Raw genomic sequence first — 19735 nt, 5'->3', positions numbered from 1 at the left:
CATATAAAAAATTACTTCAATGTAAAAAGAAAAGTAGTCAAAACTGGTCAAATGTTGGTGTGCTATCTTTTGTCCCGGGGGTATGTATATAAGTAGATATGGATATGCATTTCCAATCCTTTAAGCGTTCGCTTTCTTTGAGCAGCAAATAATTCGCTGGCTTCACTGAAAGCAAGATTTTCTCGTATCTTTCAACTTCATAAGCCTGCAGCCGATGGTTTCAAAGATCTTTTACCACTCAATTTTCTGTTTGTATTACTAAGAGTATCTTACAAGATGGAAATAATACATATGTATATACCTATAACCTGCTACTTTGGACTGAGTCGGCAATTTAGAAGTAAAGTCCTCTCCCGTCGTACAAAGATAACACTCTATAAGTCACTCATCATGCCTGTGCTGGTGTATGGTGCGGAGGCATGGACAATGAAAACATCCGATGAAGCGGCTCTTGGAGTTTTCGAGAGAATGCTTCTGCGAAAGATTTACGGGCCTTTACGCGTTGGCGAGGGCGAATACCGCAGACGATTTAACGATGAGCTGTATGAGCTTTACAACGATATAGACATAGTGCAGCGAAATAAAATTCAGCGGCTCCGCTGGCTTGGCCATGTCGTTCGAATGGACAGAAACGCTCCTGCTCTGAAAGTATTCAACGCGGGTCGCGATGCTGGTAACAGCGGAAGAGGAAGGCCTCCTCTGCGTTGGAAAGACCACGTGGAGAAGGACTTCTCTTCACTTGGCATTTCCAATTGGCGTCAGCTAGCACATAAGAGAAATGACTGGCGCACTGTTATGAACTCTGCCAAAATCGCTTGGGCGATTACAGCGCCAATAAAGAAGAAGACATATCTATAACCAATCAATTACACATACATGAATCTAACATTTCCAGTTACAATTAGTTTGCATAAGCGAGTGGCTACTGTGCTGTTCGTTTATTAGTCTTACTTGATGCACTACTCGAATTGCATCAGATGCATCGCATCATCCAGCTAAGCGGTCGAATCAGTATAAAACTATTATTTTCTGGCTATTTATGGGTCAGTTAAAAATGTGATTGTCTGCGTCTTTGGGAGATAATGTGTTTAATGTTGCCAAATAATTGATAAAACTAAGAATACTTTTAGGAGCGCCGCCAAAATAACAATCGTGGCATAAAAGAAAAGACAACCAAAAAATATTGAGTACAAATTCCTAACACCCAGGGGCTGGATTCTGTAACTGGGAGATTTCAAGTCTCCATTGGAGTGTCAAGAAGTGTGAGAATAAGTTTTAACACTTCCTCATTTTGCGATCAGGCCTGCTCATACCGTGCCATCTTTGGCCCGAGCGCACTTGTGCACAAGGGTATTATAACTTTGTTCACATATCGGTTGTTTGTAGCAGCCTAAACGAATCGGGATAGATATATGTAGACAAATGTATACATAAATGATCAGAATGAAAAGCGAAGTCGATTAAGCCATGTCTGTCTGTCCGTCCGTCCGTGTACACGACAACTTGAGCAAAAATTGAGATATCTCAATGAAATTTGGTATGTAGATTGCCCTTTACACAGGGTAGGTTGGTATTGAAAACCACGCGCACTTCCCATATAACGTTAGTTTTCAGAAATACGAAAACTGCGATATTTTAGTAACTACTGAAGCTTATTCACTGAAAATTGATATTTACAATGATTTTTAGACATAAAATAAGAATATTATAAATGTTTTGAAAATAGGCGTCGCCACGCCCACTTATGATTACATGTGTAAATCTTGGTAGCCGCTACACCAATTTCTCCCAAACTTGGCACAGTTGTTAGCCTTGGTACAACATCCCAAATGGCTGAAAATTTTTAAAATCGAACAATAACCACTCCCAAATCCCATATAACGGTAATTTAGAGATATACGAAATCTTCAATAAATCAGTAAATATAGAAGCTAATTTTTTCAAAAGTGATGTTTGCAATAACTCTTTAACAAAAAACACGTTTATGATAAAATTTTGGAAAATGGGCGTTGCACCGCCCACTTATGACCAGGTATGTATATCTCGGTAACCGTTCGATCATTTGTACCAAACTTGGTACGATTATTTCGCACACCACATAAAAGCAAAACGTTAAAAACTTATTGAAATCGGACTAAAATTACTCCCACTTTTCATATAAAGGTAATATTTCGAAATTTAAGGACACTAATTTACCCAAAATTGATACTGACAACAATCCCTTGAAAATAAGTAACATTATTATGTAATTTTCGAAAGTGGGCGTGATACCGCTCACATCTATACATATAATAAAATTGTAACAAGTCGATGTCTGTACATTATAGATATTAAAGAAAAATTAATGTGGGGGTGTTTATTAGAGCACCAGAAGCCAAATCAACCATTTTTAGAACTTTTGTCTGTCTGTCTGTCTGTATGTTTACACGCGCCTCACTCGAAAACGAATGCATGGATTTGAATGCAGCTTTCACCGATGTATTGCTAGAGGTCTAACTTAAAATATAGAAAGAAAAAAATTAGAGAGTTGCCACCTGTTGAAAATTGCAGTTTAAGTAAATTGATAAGAAAAAGTGAATATTGCAATATGGCCGTCAAAACAATGAGGGTTAAGAAGGCTTAGACCCAAAAATATTTTTTTAGAGTTGCCACCTGTTTGAAAATTTTAATTTAATCTAATTTATAAGATAAATTGAATATTGCAATATGGGTATCAAACCGAAGAGGTTTAGGAAATTTTACTGCCGAAAATATTTTTAGGGAGGGTTGCCACTTTTTGAAAAATTTCATTGTATTAAATTGATAAAATAAATGAATTCTATATCTATACCTATAATAAAATTGTAACAGGCCGATGTCTGTACCTTATAGATATTAAAGGAAAATTAATATGGTGGGTTTTTATTAGAGCTACAGAAGCCAAATAACCAATTTTTAGAATTTTTGACTCAAAAACTAATGTATGGAATAAAATGCAGTTTTCACCGATGTACATATTGCTAGAGCTCTAATTGAAAATATAGGCTGCATTTCTTTATTCATTCTGAACGTTTGGAATAAGCTTTTTTGTTTATTTATTCTTTAGAACGTTCCTGTTGATATGGTGACGTATATTTCAAACGCATTCTGTTTATTCCGGCTGTGAAATGGGATTATCCGGAATGTATAAAGAAACGCAGCCATAGAATCCATTTTTTTTTTGTTTTAGTTTATCGTCGATTATTATTCCTAGGTATTTGAATGTATTAACTTTTTCCAGTGCGTCGTTGTTTATATTTAGAGTTAGCAACGGACTGTTCTCAAAATTTGGCCTTGATATAACCACAAACTTAATTTTATTGACATTCAATTAAGTGTGTTCAAGTATAACCAATCGCACTTTTTTGGAACTTCTGTGTGGAAGGTTTTTCGCTAAAAACATTAAAAACGTTTTGTTGTTGCTGCCAAAAAATTAAGAAATCTGAGACGTCACGCTTTACAATTTCATACAGTTCTCTGTACAATGTATTTCAGTAAACTACTAAACGGCTGCACCGATTTGGTTTATATTTGGAATATATGTTAGCACTTTGAAAATAAATATTCCGACCAAAAATTTACTCGGTATGTAGCTCGGGATATTCCTAAAATTCTTATACAGACTAAAAAGTAAAAAACTAATATATCTCTAAAACCAATTACGCTGGGGAACTGAAACTTAGCACTGATGCATATATTGCAAATGCATTGGAAAAGGCGGCGTGGCACCTTCCAAACAAACTTCTCATATAGCTTATCTCTGGAACCGCTTACGCTAACGTCCTGAAATTCGACACAGCTACATATGTTATCAATACCATACTTATGGCGAAAAGTGGTAAGTAATGGAAAAGGGGGCGCGGCACCCCCATGCTTCTCATTTCACTTATCTCTGGAAACGCGCACGTTAACTTTCTGAAATTTGGCACAGCTACATATGTTATCAATACCGTACTTATGCCGAAAGTGGTAATTATTGGAAAGGCTGGATCGATATACATTTACTTAAACGTGCAAGAATCATTCGATTGGGAACCATTTTCTGCTGGATTTCTAAATCCCATTGAACTATTGTAACTTTGTTTTTAATTTTTAGTAAAAGGTCAAACTTATGTGAAAATTTTGAAGCATTTATTAATTTTGAGCTATTTATAAAAATCGTATTTATTAACCGATTTCATTAAAATTTTGAATGTGAGCTATGTACCTGTACGATGGAAAATTCTTTTGATAAAAATTTACCCGATGAGTGCCGCTGGAGTCGAGGTTGAAATTCATAACACGTATTCATTTTATGGTAAGCAATGGTTTTGCAGAAAATGGACCCATTGGATGGCGCTACAGCCGAAATGTATAGAAACCCCGTGTGGTTGGTCTGCTTTGGCCCTATGTTTAAGTTATACGAATTTAGTTTTCAGATGTCTAAATGAAGGATGGGGTTAAGTTTGTCTGACGCCCTCATGCACGATCATGCGATCTGGCATCTACCTAGAAATCAGTTCATAAATATTATCACGAATTGTAAAAGTGGCGAATTAATAAGGAAAGATCACCGTAGGTATATCAATTACTCTTGGCCCTCCTATAACAGAAAACGCACTTCTGTGCTCTTGAGTTTCCTTATAAGAACTTTTATTGGCATACGCATCGCACCAATGTTATAGTTGCAAGATCACAGAAAAAGATTACGCATGCTTGGCAGAGATCTCACGGGTGCAAATAAGACCATCGGTAAAGCTCATGACACCGAAAGGGATTGGTATTCCATATGGTATCACAGCGTTACTATTATTGGCCTATGTGTGAGGTTGATACTGCGCCTTAGTGGTTTCAACTTAAACCAAAAATTTTGACTTTCCAGACTATTTTTGCTTTTAAACGCTCTTTTGCATTGGCCAATGCAAAAGTTCTTATTAGGCGCCGCGAAGAAAGCGGGCATAGGCTAGTCTAACTATATAAGTATAAGTGAACGTACTATCAAAATTGTTAGAAATAGGGGTAAAACAGGGTAACGGCAGTTTTCAGAAAAATGAAAAACTATATTTAATACTTGCGCTTGGTATTTAATGATCGTCTTCACGCGAACTTAGTCTTTTTCACTTGTTTACTTTCAACTTGGCACAAAAATAAACCTTTTGAAAATAGTAATACTTCACCAAATTTTTTCTTAATTTCTAAAGTTTATACAACTTCTTTATCTTGTTTTGGTATTGAATTTTTGTTTTAAAAATGTAATGGTGAATGATTAATTATAATGACAACTTTTTTGGCACTTTTGTTGTTCTATTAGCTAAGTGTACTTGGCAGTCCTGTTTGCGATTCAGCACGCGTGAGAATGAGTTTCAACTGTCAAAATTATGCACACTTCTCTTACGAAAAACTCACAACATTTTATTCGGGGAGCTTTGGGCGATAAAATATTTCAAAATTATAGAAATAAACCTTTGAAATAGTGGCGAAGCATGTTTTAACCCGAAATGCAGCATGGCGTTCTCAAAAAGGCCGTTTGGTGTAATAAAAGCAGTGGAGACTTCAGATATCGTCACCTGATGAAATCCACTTTTTAAGCCCAATAGTGTTAAGTACTTTTCCCACCTAAGTACTCCAAGCAATCTTCAATGAGTGGCAATGGATAAAACTGTCTCGAATTGTTATATTATTTAAATTTCTATAATCAACACACCCCCGTAGCGAATGTCATGCATTAGTAACTTAATAGTCTTGTACGGAAAAGTTACGTCTTAAATGACTTTGCGCTTCGTTTGTATGGAAGTCGGTCATGACTTTTTCATATAAATGGTAATTTCGTCGTTGATGTCATCTGCATGACCAAGTCATGCAGTGATCATTAATGACATTCAAGCGACAGTATCTTGCAATGTACTTTTTATAAGTGACCGCTGCAAGACATTGTCTGTTGTAAGTCTTTGATAGGAGTACACTAGTGTCATTGTCAGCTATATGTCGTTTAGGATTCACAGCAAGTGCGACGATGTCACTAAATCCTCATTAGTGACGATGCCACCGGTGACCATTTTCGCTACTGGGACATGTTCTTTTTATCACTAACACTATTGATCAGACATTATGTATGCAAATGAACTACCCAGCCAGCAAGAAAACGTACATTTTACGAACATTATATTTTACGAGGGATTCTCGATCGGCGAAAAGTTAGAAAAAGGCTTGTAAACAATAAAACAAAAAAAGTAAAAGAACGAGGCTTGTAGTAATTTGTCAGCACAAGAAAAAATTTTCATTCTGCTGGAAATTTTTCTTGAACCACAATATTTTATAATATATAATATTCGCATATGAATGCTTTTTCGATCCGTTTACGACTGTTTGTAGGCGATCGACAATTTCAAGCGAAAAAGTACTCGAAAACGAATCGTAGACGGCTATCATAAACGACTTTTTAGCCGGTTTTTCTTCGAGAAAATATCCAGTTACGAGCTCGTTTGCAATGATTTTGCTGGCTGGGTATGTCGCTTCACGCCCTTGTCCAGGAAGTCCTGACTATAATTTCAACTTTAGTTTTGTCTTTGTTTGATAGTCTACGTTGGTGAAAAAAAACTGCCTGGTCTGACATTTATAAAGGCTCTGTCACGTTATCTCACGTATTATACTTGTAATAGAGGCAATAGTGTTTGTCAGAAGTGAACAATTAATATCTATTCACCGACATCTTCATTACAAATATCATCAACATTTAAAGAAGAAACAATTTTTCTTGCCTTAAATAAAAAATTCACATTCCACTGATCAGTTAAGATTTTCGAATCCTCTATTATGCAATCAACCTTATCTCCAATAGGAAGGCATCTTAATACTTCGGAAGTTATATGGCTACTTTCAAACGGCACAGAAATTAATAGTAGGAAAACACTCATCGGAACAAGAAGTTAAGATGGGCAAAACACGTGATTTTCTATACGTGAACGTGAGCGGTTTTAAGTGAAAATCACGTAACCTCCGTGATCGTGAGTAACTGGAATTTTCGCTGGCGTGAACGTGCGAGAGTAATTTTCACATAGTTATGTGATTTTTTTGACAAAAAAAAATTGTAAATTACTCTTTAATTTTCAACTAAAGTTTGGGTGGCACCGTTAATCCCTATAAATACAGTTTCTTTGGTTCTGGCGTTGCATTATTTTGAAGTATTTTCTGATATTTTAAGCAATGTAGTTTTGTGGCACAATCCATAGAGCTGAATGATTAATGATGATGAAAAGCTCAAGTTCTAATTTTTATACCCGAGCACACTTGTGCACAGGGTATTATAACTTTGTTCGCATAACGGTTGTTTGTAACAGCCTAAAGGAATCGAGATAGATATAGACAATGTATACATAAATGATCAGAATGAAAAGAGAAGTCGATTAAGCCATGTCTGTCTGTCTGTCCGTCCGTCTGTCCGTGTATACGATGACTCGAGAAAAAATTGAGATATCTCAATATTTGGTATACAGTTTGCCCTTTATCCAAGGTGGGCGAAATCGGACTGTAACCACGCCCCTTTCTCATATAACGGCATTTTCGCTGTAGAGGAATCTGTACCAGGGTTGTTGCGTTTATTCGCATTCGCATTCGCAACCGCGGAGCTTCCGCATTAATTTTAACATTCGCATTCGCTTTCGCATTCGCAATAATCAATGCAGAGCTTTTGCGAATGCGAATATGGCGCAAGTGCACTGATGGAACGTATATCTTACAAAGAAAATAAAAATTTAAGCTATTATCTTTGGCCTGTAGAGATGCTTCGTTAAAACTGTCCCCCAAAATTCCCCCTCTTTTGTAATTTAAAGTCAAAGAGTAAGATCCTTAATCAGGTATTTCCAGCGGAAATGTTCAACGTCTAGCTATAACGAGAATCAATAATTTGCGCGGTAAAAGATAACCTTTCATTAGGTAAGAATTATGTAACTATCGAACATTAAAAAACTGGATGCATCGCTAGATTTTTTCTACTTAAGTGTAATATTTTCGTTCATCGTTCATTTTGAGGGCCACCCTAATGCACATATATACGTAAATATGCAGAAAATTCTGGATCCGCCGCTGTTTGGCGTCGTTGCTGTTTAACATTTCGATGGCTGCCTTTACTTTTTCGAAATAGCCTGCATAATATATTGCAGCTTTTAGCCATGTGCCCATCGTGTTGCACACGGGTGATAACAGAATAGATTATAATAATAATATCCCAACGGTTTTTACCCTCCATTCCCACCCATCCGCACGAGGGGCGCAGTCCGCATGACGTACGGAACCAGTATTTTCAATTTTTGCGCCGAGTCACGATAGGCAAGAGTTTGTTAAGTGTCGAGATCTAAAACTGTTCAGCTACAGAACTAAATTCATCCGCCGATTTTATGTCTTTATTTTAATGATTCCTTTATTGAGAGAGGACAGTATCGATTTCTTAATGCTGAAAAGCGGATCTGATATATCAAACGTGCTGGAATGAGAGTTAAAATCCTGGCATAAGCAAGGGAGTGGGTCGTGCAATTCAAAATTAGTTTTACAAGCTTTCAGAAATAGGGGGAAAAAGTGTCTCGGAGGGAACATTAAGGCTAACTTCGCCAAGAAGAAGCGGACTTGAAATTGAGTCTGTTAGTAATTTAACTATAAAAATTGTACCAAGCATTTGCCTGCGGCTGGAAAGTGTAGGAAGATTAATAAGTTTTAATCGGCTCGTATAAGGTGGAAGGTTATATTGATAATCCCAACGGAAATTTCTTAAAGCAAAAAGTAGGAATTGTTTTTGAATTGACTCTATCTTGTCTGAGTAAATTTGATACCTTGGATTCCAAACCACCAAACCGTATTCCAGAATTGGCCTAACTAATGTTGTAAACAGGGTTTTAGTGATATAAGGGTCACAAAATTCTTTTGACCATCGTTTCACAAATGCAAGTACACCTTTAGCCTTGTTGACTGTTTACATTAATATGAAGATTAAAATTAAGCTTAGGATCCATTGTGATACCAAGGTCCACAAAATTGTATACCTGTTCCAGGTTATGGTTACCTATTGTATAAGAAGTGGGACGAACAGCTCTTCGCGAGAAGCTCATTACTTTACATTTCTTAAGATTTAGAGGCATAAGATTTACTTGACACCAGTAAGCCATGCTGTCTAAGTCTGATTGTAGCAAAGACCTTTCTTTAATTGAAACGTACGATTTATAAAGCTTTACATCATCTGCATACATTAAAATTTTGGAAAATTGTATATCTGTAGAAATATCGTTTATAAGAAGCAAGAACAGAACCGGGCCTAGGTGGCTACCTTGAGGGACTCCTGAAGTAACATAAATGACGTCAGAGATAGTATTTTTAAATATTACCCTTTGTGATCTATCATAGAGGTATGAAGAGATCCAACGTAGAAAATTAGGTGGAAGGCCAAGAAGATCAAGTTTGTAGATGAGCAACGAGTGGCACACTTTGTCAAATGCTTTACTGAAGTCAGTATATATAACATCAACAGTTTTGCTTTCACTAAATGCTTTTGAGATGTAGGATGTTAATTCGAGTAAATTTGTAGAAGTTCATTTGCCCTTGCAAAATCCATGTTGACTATATGAAATGCTAGAAGAGATAGAATGCGTCAACTGATTTGTTATAATTGCTTCAAATAATTTAGGAATTGCAGAAAGCTTAGCTATTCCCCGGTAGTTCTCCACTGAAGATCTGCTACCGCTTTTATGTAACGGGGTTATGAACGATTCCTTCCATATAGTTGGAAAAACGCCCTCTTTAAGAGATAAATTAAATATCGCTGATAACGGCTCATAGAGATAATTAGAACAATTTATAAGAATACAAGCAGGGATCTGGTCAGGACCATAACTGAAGGGCTGCTTTAAGGATTTCAGATAAACTACTACATCATCGGGAGATATTACTGGGATATTTATTGAGTTCATTGGACATAGTTTAAAAGGATAGTCAATGTTAGCATGTGAGTTAATGGAATAATTGGATTTAAAAAACTGAGCGAACATGTTAGAAATTGTTTGATTATCACTAGAGACGGTATTTTGATACTTCATGGCGGAAGGAAACCCACGTACATTTCGCTTGGAGTTTACGAAGTCATAAAATGATTTGGGGTTATATATTATACGCCGTTTGATTTTACACAAGTAAGCTTTATAACACTTTTTGTTTAATTCAAAAAACTTATGAAGCAAAAGTGAGTATTTTACATAGTATAAGTGTAAACCGGTTTTTTTGTGTAATCTAAAATAACGCGACTTTCTGTTTTTCAAATTTTTCAGTTCTTTAGTGAACCATAACTGTGTTTGCTCTTCAGGAACATACATGCGTTTAGGTACATGCTTTTCAAATAATTTATGTAAAGTAAAGTTAAAAAGTGCAACGCTTTGTCCAATATTTTCTTTAAATGCAGGCCACGACAATTTAGACAGTTCTTTGTTAAGCATTTTAAAGTTGGCTTTCGAAAAATCAAAGCGAATATTTGGTTCGTATGCTTGGGTACTGCAATTTTGACCATCACTTATAATGTCGTAAGATACCTCCATAGCAGGGTGGTAGACATCTTCGGGCAAAACTAGTGGATCACGCTTATTTACAACGGACTTAGATGCATCATCAACATAAACAAGATCTAATACTTTACCAAACGTATTGTGAAGTACATTAACCTGAGTTAGGCAGAGTTCAGCCATCTCCTCTAAAAATACGTTGTTGCACGCACTAGACGCGAAAGGTACGATATCATTGTCAATGATGTTCCATGATATGCTTGGTAAATTAAAATCACCCAACACAATCATTGAGTCAGAGGGTTTACTCAGTAAATTAACTGATTTCAGTAAAGAGATGAGTCGTGAATACACCAATGTGTCAGATCAGGGAGGGATATAGCATAGAGCTAAGTAAATAGACCCTTTTCCAGCCTGTACACGAATGCATTTGAACTCTACTGTGGAAGACTAACTTCTTCAGATGGTATTGAAGAGTCTACAGCGAAGAGTACGCCACCGCCGATTCTGTCCTCCCTATCTTGTCTATAGATATGATAATTATTTGGAAGAATCTCTGAATTGAAAATGGAGGTTTCAGCCAAGTTTCAGTAAAAGAAAGAATATTATAATTACATTCAAGGCCTTTAAAGTATAAGTTCGTTAATTTAGTATTTAGGCCTCTTACATTTTGGTAATAAATACTTAAAGCAGATTTAATAATTAGTTTTTTGATTCAGTGTTATGACGGGGAATATTAGCTAAGTTATTTACTTTTTTGGGCCTATATTCGAATTCACGAACGAAAGCTCCGGGGGGCCAAAAAGAACTACTAAGCAGCGCATTAAAATTATCTAAATTTACGTCAATTTTAAATGAAGCAATATTTCTTTCGTAATTAAAATTAAATTTTCTGATGCTTAAGTCGACAGTTGTAATTTTTGATGAGATGTAAAGCTTTATATCGTCTTCGGTAGTGTCTCTCGAAAATCTAGAAACAAAGATTGACTTCTTTGGCGGAACCACAACTAGTTTCCTCGTATCAGACTGGACTACCGGTGGAGGGGGTTGAGTTTCTGCGTTAGTAGTTGAGGATAGGGAAGGCGGTGGAGGCTTTGAAGATGATGCCACCACTTCAATGGGGGAAGGGGAAGATACTTCAGGCTCTTTATTATCCGAAGCAGATTTCGTTGCACGGTCTTTTGAGGCTGAGGATTCTGATGCTGGAGGACACGGAGAGGATAAATTAATTAAGTCCGTCGGAAGATTATTCTGACGTTCCTTAGATGGACTATGAAGACGCTTACGTTTAGACACACGGATGTCCTTAACAGATTGCAAGGTATCTAAGCATTTGAATGATTTAAACATATTTTCATAATGCTTAAATTTTTCTGTCAGTACCGACAATTCTCTTCCTATTTCTGTAAAACTATTTCTGGTTTGCCTAAATAGCTTGAAAAGATCAACTTCGGTTGACCTGCACTTTACGCAAGACCAGCGAAGGCCCTTGCCATCATTAATAGCGTCCAGAATTCTCAGATGGTAAATACCATCACACAGCCAGCACGATAAGTAGCGTTCAGAATCGCTTTTAATTTGGAAAGTATCAAGATCACACTTCATATTGAAAGATTTATGTAATACACTCGTTAATAAAAGACAAACAAAATAAATTATAACAATTAAGGAGCTGATGTAAATAGCTTTAAATAAATGTAGCGAACAGTTTGAGTATCACTGTAATTATGACACTTAATAAACGCAACGCAAACAGCTGTGACAAGAATTACTAGAAGAAGTAAACAAAAACAGTAGAACAAATGTGCAAAAACAAAATGAAAGTTAACTACAAAGGATACAACAATAATGATAGCAAAAAATGACTCGGCAAAATTAGAATGTATGCTAGTGAAATTTAATTAAATTTACTTTAATATAAAACCAATAACTTTCACTTAGCTTCAATTATTTCACACTCTGATGCTCATAAGCACTTTTTATCAATACTTTAACACAGAATTAGCACAATGAACTTAGTAAGTAGAAAGCCAAAATCAGAGCACAATAAAGTACAACTTCACAGCTTGACGTATGCTTGCAAATGCATATGGGTATTTCCTGAAAAGTGTCAACCAAGACCAAAAAAATAGAATTTTGCCTGGACAAAGTTAATAGATGCCAATCGATAACTACATATTTTGTCTTTCATCCACCAAAATATTGGACTAATTAGTCCATTCCATTTCAAGATATTTGCGTCTTTCCAACTACACTTTCAAATTTTTTTTTCCGAGAATCATACCTTCCAGAAAGCCTTCATAAGTTTGGTAAACGATAAAAAGAATTGGAACTCTATAAAAAAATTTAGAATAGCTCATGATACAATAATTTTTAGAAGGTAGTTTCACTTTTGACATAAACCGTGTCTGTGACAAACACGCAATGTGGCCACTGCTACGATATAGAACTTGGGGATTATCGCTTGTTATTTTAGATATTTTTTAACAGAACATGTAAAGATTTATATGTTTCATAACTGATCACTTAATTTTTAATATAAATATACGTATTTTATACATACATATTTGCCACTGCTAATCACATGAATAAAAATCATAAAAATGAAAATATAACAGCAATATTTCTTGTTTATAATGGATTAGATCCATCGCACACCACGGACTTTATCGGCCGCCAATTTAGATGTGCTCGCTAGTTTTTCCATTGCACCACAACTTATTGGTCAGAGCGATTAAGCTGGTGTAATGTGCGCACCTCCATACATCTTCATGTACATATTTCAAGCGAGCCCTATCATTTAAATAGGCGGCCGATAAAGTCTGTGACGTGTGGTGGCTCTTATAGCTGTGCCCTTATATCTATTCCGTGTGTTGCAATATCCACGAAAGCAGCAGTTAATTTTTTATGAAGAAAATTATTACAAAATATTCGAAAATTTCTCTACTTATATGTTTGGCTTTTCTTTGTTTTATTTTTCCAAGGTCAAAAGCTGGATTTTTTTTTTTGAAAAAGTTGGTACAACAAAAAATACGAAACACGTTTTCTGTCAGATAGCTAACATGGCGGATAAGAAGAAGAAGTGAAACTACCTTCTAAAAATTATTGTATCATGGAATAGCTTATGTTCCGTAGGTCTTACAACAAAAAAAAAAGTAAAAATATATTAGGAACGGTCTAAAGTTAAGTTACTAATTGTGCTTTTTTTCAAGCGTTCGGACGCAAAATATACTTTACATGTAAAAAAAAAGTCGTAACGTTTACGTTATTTGTCAAAATTTTAATACAAAAGCTAGTTTTGGTTACGTTTGCCAGTCGCATAAAATTTTTTTCGGAAAGCTATAGGATTGTCGATTGTAAGTACAGATATTTAAAATCGGAACGTCCGAACGCTTCAAATAACTTTTGTTCACATTTTTCTATGTAGGTACTGTTACTCACAATATTGAGTATATGGTTTTTTTGTTAGTATTTGCAAAATTTGTTTGTTAATATTTTAGCAAACCCCATTTAAATCTCTTACTTGGATACTTGTGTACGAAAATTAAGAAAAATCTGGAAAGTTTCAGCAAAATTGCAAACTTTTTAACAAGAATTTAAAAAAAAATTAGGTATGTAGTTTTAGTATAATAATGTGCAAATTTCAAACATCTGCATATCGATGATTTTTGAGAATTGTTTATACATACATTAGAAATTTGCACATTATTGTACAAAAACTGAATGGACATAAAACTGCATATCTACCTGATTTTTTTTTTTTAGAAATTCTTGTTAAAGAGTTTGCTTTGCAGATTTTTCATAATTTTCATACACAGCTTCATATTTGGATTTAAATGGGGTTTGCTAAAACATAAGCCATATTTCAATACAAAATAAAATAGAAAGAATTTAGCATTTAAAACATTGCGAATATTAACAAAAAAAACCGTATACTCATTTTGTGAGTAACAGTATATATATATACATATATATATATATAAAGTACATATCGACGCCTCCAAACCATGCTATGCTAAGGGCCGTATTCTCAAGTAACCTTTAACTTTAAAGCTCACTTTATAATTAAACGTTGCATTAACTTCCAGAAAACGGCCCTTAAGTCAGCTTAGACTTAGTCAGACTTACAATAGTATGGTTTGGAGGCGTCGATATGTACGTCTTCTTGTACGAAGGAATGACTTCAACGAACGTTAGTAACGGACTTCGTATAGATGTAGATTTGTTTACAATAAAACCCCATATTTGCATTAAAAAACGAGTGTGTTTAAATTCTTAAACAAAAAATTTTATCCATTGGAAAAAATCGGAACGTCCGAACGGGAACGTCCGAACAACATTGAACAGTTTTTGGCAGCTACTAAACATCGTTAGGAAGTTTAAATTGACGGAATGCTTATGGCTGCTTATTATTCCAACAACCATTCATATTTTGTTTTTTCTTTGTAGCATTTAGCAAAAATCATAAGTCATCTTCGATACGAGTTCCATTTTGGGAACGTCCGAACGGGAACTTTTAATCGCTGTACACTTACCATATAACGTTTGTGGAAAAAATTTGTATTGATTTCAGACAGGTATTGATGATGACTACTCATGACAAAAAATTTGTGTTCATTCAGGACCTACTATAGTTTTTATAATGAAAGAAGTGTATCCAAACGGAACGCCCGTAACGCAGGAAACACCCATATGCATTATGGATTTTCATGCATAATTCCTCTCTGGGCATAAGCATAGAGATGAATCGATGAATTTTGGCAACACTCAACAATATCATAAATACAAATGCAAAATAGAATGGAACCTAAAGTAGAGCCTTGCGGTACACCTGATGTAATTGGTTTTAGACTTAAGTAGTTATCACCACATTTACCCCCCTATTCTAACAAAGTCACAAAATTCCGTGCATCACTATTGTGATATATACTTCCATCACTTCCCTAACAATCCGGACCGGATCCGGTAATTAGAGAACAAGCGAAAAGTTTGCTCTCAAAAAATGGAACAAAGTCCAGAAGTACGGGAACGCAAAATACCCATATGTATATTTAATACTTCTATATTGGCAGTAACCTAACTGCGCAATGTGTTTGGATTCAGCAATCAAAGGGAGATAGCTTTGAGCCATGGTACAATAATCACAGGTATTGTCTTCCCAGAGAGTTTTGCTTCACATCGAAATTCGTGCTCCCTTATTTTAATTTTGACGCAGTTCAATGTTTATTCTTTTACTTTTATTTGGCTTTGCTTTTTGTTTTTGCTCAATTTAATTTTTATAATTTTTCAAAAGAAAAGAAAAAATTTTTGAAATGAAGTGAGCCATACAAATCTTGAATGTATTTACTAAGGAAATTTTTTTTTTTGGCTTTTGCAAATTAAATAAGTCCACTGCAAGAAGGTTTGTTAAAAACAATTACGTGTACCTATATGATATATGGGGTAAGGAAATATCCTTTTTCCCTAGCAGTAAACCTTTTATTGTGGGCAACAATGATGTTTTTCAAATAAGGCAGATCGGAATATACGCTCTCTGGGAAGACAATACCTGTAATTATTGTACCATGCTTAGAAACCCATTTATTTATTATTTATTTCATGGTAGGAGAGCTTCTCAAACAATATAGAAGCAATTTTTTCGATTTAAGTTGTTGAAAAGTAATGAACATCTAAATCCCCGTGAAAATCCAAGTTTCCATCTTTTTGCAATATTAAAAGAAATTCAACAAACTTTCGTAGAAAATTTCGAGCTCTTTTAAAAATTCTAAAAAAGCAACCGTAATTTTTAGCCATTTGAAACTTGTACTTTATTCTACTAGAAATCAGTGGGCTACAAAACTGCATACTCATAATCTAATTAATAACTCGAACTTTTTACGAAGATTTGTTGATTTTTTTTTTTAAATTGCACAAAATATTTAAAGGCAGTGTCACTCGATTGGTACATTTGTACACACTTGTGCATTTTTATATTAGACTATTGCTAAATATGTTATTTTGGTTTTTGTTCTCCAGACGCCACTATCCAATTTCTATGTATAATTGCTCGGTGATTCCGGAACTCGAGTTAATTTTATTTCTATGGATACGTTTTCGAGATATTTGCAAATTACCGTTCTTCAGCTTAAAACAAAAAGTGGTTCCATTTAATCACGTATATCTTACGAACCAATTTAGCAAGGAGATACGCCAAATTAAAGCTAATAAAATTCTGCATAAAACATTTACACATCACTTTCCGATAGGACTGATAGTTTCTGACGAATTAATTAATCATTCCAGTTTTTTTTTTATTTTTTAATGAAAAAATTAAAAAAAGTAAACTTTAACAGAAGAACAATTTAAAAAATAACAGGTTCTGTGCCAAATTTTTACATTCGCGCTAAAGCCTGTTTTTTTACAAAAAGATCAAGTTACTAATGAACAAAATCGATTGATAAATAAAGAAGTAATGAGTGGTCAAATGAAAATACGCAAAGAGTTTGAGTATGAAATGTGAGCAGAAAAGCGTCTTACTTAGGTGTACGTGGCGTATTTCTGCTAATTTTTCATAAAAAAATCTTTGCGTATTTTCATTTGACCATTTATTATTTCTTTATTTATCCATCGATTTTCTTCATTAGTAACTTGATTTTAACAGAACAGGCTTTAGCACAAATGTAAAAAATTTGTAAAATATTTAAAATTTTTCTTTTCTAGAAATTTGATTTTTTCATTTTTGCAAGTGATGTATATATAGTTTATGAAGAATTTGATTTGCCGTATTCCACATTAAGATTGTTAAATTGGTTCGAAAGATATACGTGATTTAGTGGAACCATTTTTTGTTTTAAGCTGAACAACGGTAAATTGAAAATATCTCAAAAAATTATCCGTAGAATAAATAATTAACTAGATTTTCGGAATCAGCGAGCAATTCTATATAAGAATTGGATAGTGGCATCCATTGAGCATTTTTGCTGTAAACCAGTGTAATAGATTGGCGCTTACACATATGTTGGTGTTTGGCCGAGCTGCTCCTCCGATTTGTGGCGTGCGGCTTGATGTTGTCACACAAAGGGGAGGGACCTAAAGTTTAACGCCGACTCCGAACGGCGATTGTATTTTTATGAGAAGCTGTTTTTCATGGCAGAAATATACTCGGAGGTTTGCCATTGCCTGCCGACGGGCGACCGCTGTTAAGAAAAACCCTTTTTCTAAATTTTTTTGCGATGTTGCTTTGACCAGGGCTTGAACCCAGGCCCTGCGGAGTGGAAGTGCGCACTGCTTATCACTACACCACAGCGGCCGCCACAGCGGCAAACATGGCGCCACAAAGAAAAACTTATAATTTTAATGCACTTCATTTGCACTTAAAATATTTTCAGGCGCAGTTGAAATCCCTGATGCGCTGAGTTTTGTGATTTTGTTAGAAATAGGGGGGGTTAACTTCTAATAGCGGTCGCACCTCGGGAGGCAATGGTAAACCTCCGAGTGTATTTCTGCCATGAAAAACAGGTTCTCATAAAAATACAATCACCGTTCGGAGTCGGTGTAAAACTGTAGGTCCCTCCCCTTTGTGTGAGAACATCAAGGCGCACGCCAGAAATCCGAGGATAAGCACGACCAAACTCTAACATACGTGTAAGTGCCAATGTATTATTATTATTTTTGATAAGTTAAAGTATACGCGTAAGTGATGGTATTGCAAATAGCAGGATAATTTTAACGAATTTAAGACGAATATCATCATTCCCTACAGTCGCTACAACTTTAGAATTTTCTTTGGCAAGATGTTCTGAATAATTTTTAGTAGTTTTTTGTGATCGAAAAATCTCAATGAACAAGTATGGGAATAAAAAGTTTCTGCGCTTCCGTCGTAATTTCTACGATATATTTGACGACCCACACGCCGTGGTGTCTACGATAAAACCATTAAAACCATTATTTGCTTCCTTCTCTGCTAATTTGAGTTTTGTTTTGCGTTTTGTCGCATATCGGTTAGTTCTGTATACAAATTTTCGGTGTAATCTACACAGCGGCTGAGATGACACTCCTTTTCCTGCAATTGCACACTGAAAGCCTTTGTTAAAGCAAAAATTGGCTTAATAGCGGTAAGTACAAGTAAGGATTGTGTAATTGAAGTGAGTAACATTTGAGGTTCGAAATTGTAGTATGTACCTCTAGTAGTATGCGTACCACAGCTTGAGAAACTCTGTACGTATGTTTGCACAATTCGCAAGTCAGCCAATTGCATGATAACCGCCGACACACTAATAGCCCGAACACAATGAAAACGACGAGCTACAAACCACAGCTGTCAAATTATTTTAACACGTACTCTTATGTAGATAATTATTTTGGCGACGACCGGGCTACGCGACGGCTGTGGTTGTGGCCAGATTAGATCTATTTCTATTTTTCTGGCGACAGATAAGGTTCTTCCTCTTCTTTTATGTCAAACTCATACAAATTCATGATGTCGCTGCCGCGTTCAAAGAAATCATGTCGCCATCGACATAATAAAGATGACAAATTGGAAGCTGTGGTCGGTAGCTCGTCGTTTTCAATGTGTTCAGAACTTAACAGAAAGCTTTTTGCAGTTCAATGTCGCATCACCAATTAAAAAGCCGAAAGAGAATATGCCAATTACGCTAATAGAGGCTGACTTCCAAAACGTCAATTTCTCTGCATACGTTCAAACTATAATGTTCCATAACGCCGAAGTTAATTTTTGACAAATTTCATATGTATGAGTATACTCTTCAATTGTTTATGTAATTAAAAATATAGCTAAATAGAACTTTTCATGCTGATTTCAACCATACCAAGAATATTTGGCGCAAGTAAAAACTAAAGCCAATAAAAGAGGTTAAAGTTTAACTTTCATATTCATAATATCTCGGAAGCTATTTGACCGATCGCAAACATATTTATGCTTATTTAACGATAATTTAAATACATTTTACGCAACGTATACAGTATAACTTTTTTGAAAACAAATTTTAAATAAACGCCATTTTAAAAAAATATATTTAAATATATATTTTGGTTATAAGGTATTTCTGGCTTAAAAATATAAAAAAAGGAAAAAATTATGTACACCAAGTGAAATACCCCCTAATTACCTCTATTTTGACGTCATTAGTTTTTAATAGGTTATATTGCTCAGAAGATATTAATATTTAAAAAAATCAACAAATTTATCTTTAACCATTGCTATC

General features: G+C 35.1%; 1 protein-coding gene across 1 annotated transcript in view; it reads right to left on the bottom strand.

Annotated features, from left to right (window-relative positions):
- LOC118749306 (proton-coupled amino acid transporter-like protein pathetic) overlaps positions 1-19735 on the bottom strand; it is a 202769-nt gene that overhangs the window by 124789 nt on the left and 58245 nt on the right. The gene's annotated exons all lie outside the window — the stretch shown is intronic.

This window comes from Rhagoletis pomonella, unplaced genomic scaffold (assembly GCF_013731165.1).
Source record: "Rhagoletis pomonella isolate Grant_MI unplaced genomic scaffold, Rhpom_1.0 Rhpom_scaffold_00014, whole genome shotgun sequence".
NCBI classification, from domain to species: domain Eukaryota; kingdom Metazoa; phylum Arthropoda; class Insecta; order Diptera; family Tephritidae; genus Rhagoletis; species Rhagoletis pomonella.
The sequence above is the reverse complement of the archived record's forward strand: the minus strand, read 5'-3'. Positions and strand labels throughout refer to the sequence as shown.